We start from the raw sequence: 2,302 nt of genomic DNA, 5'->3' as shown, positions 1-2,302 counted from the left end.
TTTCTTTTTCTTTTGTAATCATGTCCTTGAGAAGGGTTTCCAGTGCAAATGGAGAGCTATTGTCTAAGTAGTTGTTCTGAGTTTCTGTTTATACTGAAGAATAAAGTTGGAAATAAATAGTACTGAGTTGTAGTGAATGTAATTATCACTGAAATTATTTTTTTATTATTAAATAATCATTTTATTAGGGGCTCATACAACCCATCACAATCTGTACATACGTCATTTGTGTGCAGCACATTAGTACATATGTTGACTTCATCATTCTCAAAACACCTGCTTTCCACTTAAGCCCTTGGTGTCAGCTCATTTTTCACCTCCCTCCCCGCTCCCCCCTGATAATTTATAAATTAGTATTATTTTATCATATCTTACCCCATCCAACGTCTCCCTCACCCACGTCTCCACTGTCCGTCCCCCAGGGAGGAGGCCATATGCAGACCTTGTCATCTGTTCCCCCTTTCTCCCTCACCCTCCATCGCCACTCTCTCCACTGGTCCTGGGGGGTTCATCTGTCCTGGGTTCACTGTATTTCCAGTTCCTATCTGTGCCAGTACACATCCTCCGGTCCAGCCAGATATGAAAGGCAGAATTGGGATCATGGTAGTGGGGGGAGGAAGCATTTAAGAACTAGAGGAAAATTGCACATTTCATCGTTACTACACTGCACTCTGATTTGCTCCTCTCCTCCGCGCAGCCCTGCTGCAAGGGGATGTCCCATTTCTCCCGGATGGGCCCTGGGTCCCCACTCTGCACTCCCCCTCTATCACTGAAATTATTATATAAAGTGGCTAAAATAGCAAATGTTCTGTTATATATATTTTACCACAATATATTTTTAAAATGTATTTAGAAGGCGTGCTGAATTAAAATCTGTGATATGTATGTATATATATAGATATGCAGATATATATAGTTTGGAAGTCCCTTGAACATATGCACAAGAATGTACAAAAATGTTTACAGCACCATCATTCATAACAAAAAATTGGAAGCAATCAAAATGTTCAGTAGAATTATGTATTTGTAGTATATTCACATAATGCACCTCTATAAATCACTGAAAATAAATGCACAAGTTATACATTTTCTGAAGGGAAAGGGCCAAAAAACACTGATATTTTACAGAGGTAAAAAATAGGCAAAATGGAACACTACGTTGTTTAGGGACATATATGAGAAAAGAATAAATACCAATTAATAATGAATATAAAATAGGGGAAATATTTGGCAAACGTTTGAGATGGGCAAGGGGAATGATAGAAGTGATTTAGGTGGGTACGTAGGTGTTCATTTCATTAATATATAGGATATACATTTATGCAAATTATACCTGGAGTGGCATTTTACATATGTACATAATACTTGCAGAAATATGTATAGAAATTTATACATATGGGAATACACATTTATTTCCAAAAGTTCATTCCAAAATTGTATATTTTAATTCATTTTCCACGACGTTGAAAGCTTCCCTGTATAGATATAAGTCAGTCACACTTCCAAATACTGGATTTCCTGGAAAAACAGGTTAAGAATACAAGGGACAAAAAGTGATACTTTGTCAACAAGCCAAAGGTCAACATGCACCACTTTCTGAGTGCACCTTTCGCTCAAACTGTTCTTTCAGGCACACGCGGCGCCGTGGGGGAACTAAGTGTCACATCGTGCTGTCACCTGGGGTTCGGTGGTCACAGAAACACTAAGCTCTCGTGGTCAGGAATGCCCCTCATTTGCACCTCATCCAAGTCCAGTACAATATGGAATTAGATCTGACTCCTCTACTTAGTCCTGAGCTATTAACATTGGAAATAGTAACTAACTGTGGAAAAAGCGCCACCCCTCTTAATTCCATTCGAATAGAATAAATTTCTGATTGCTCCCTGAATTTCCTTTAAATTACCTCGGGGAAACTCATCTCAACTTCTAGGTGGAGAGGCGGTCAGTCCCTTCCTTTCCCAGGGTGGCGAACAAGAACACCTCAACAGTTGCAGGGAAAAGGAAGAGAGACTCAGTACAGAAAACGGAAAACAAATAACGGAGGAAAACCAGATTGCAGAAGCGGGGGGGCAAAAAAGGGGCATTTACACATTAAGGATTGCAATAGAACACACACGATCCCTGGGTTGGGATGGAACTTTCCAGGACTTTTTCAGCAGAGGAAACAGGAAGCTCTGTTCAGAAAGTTCACGCGTTGAAAAGAGGCTGGTCCGGCTGCTCGGCGCCTGCCGCTCCCACCACAAAGATGGCGGCGGAACGGAAGCCCCCTCTCTCGCCGTCTGCGGCTCGCGCCCCACACTTC

This window comes from Echinops telfairi, unplaced genomic scaffold (assembly GCF_000313985.2).
Source record: "Echinops telfairi isolate 266 unplaced genomic scaffold, ASM31398v2 ScPeMD7_70;HRSCAF=299, whole genome shotgun sequence".
NCBI lineage: Eukaryota > Metazoa > Chordata > Mammalia > Afrosoricida > Tenrecidae > Echinops > Echinops telfairi.
The sequence above is the reverse complement of the archived record's forward strand: the minus strand, read 5'-3'. Positions refer to the sequence as shown.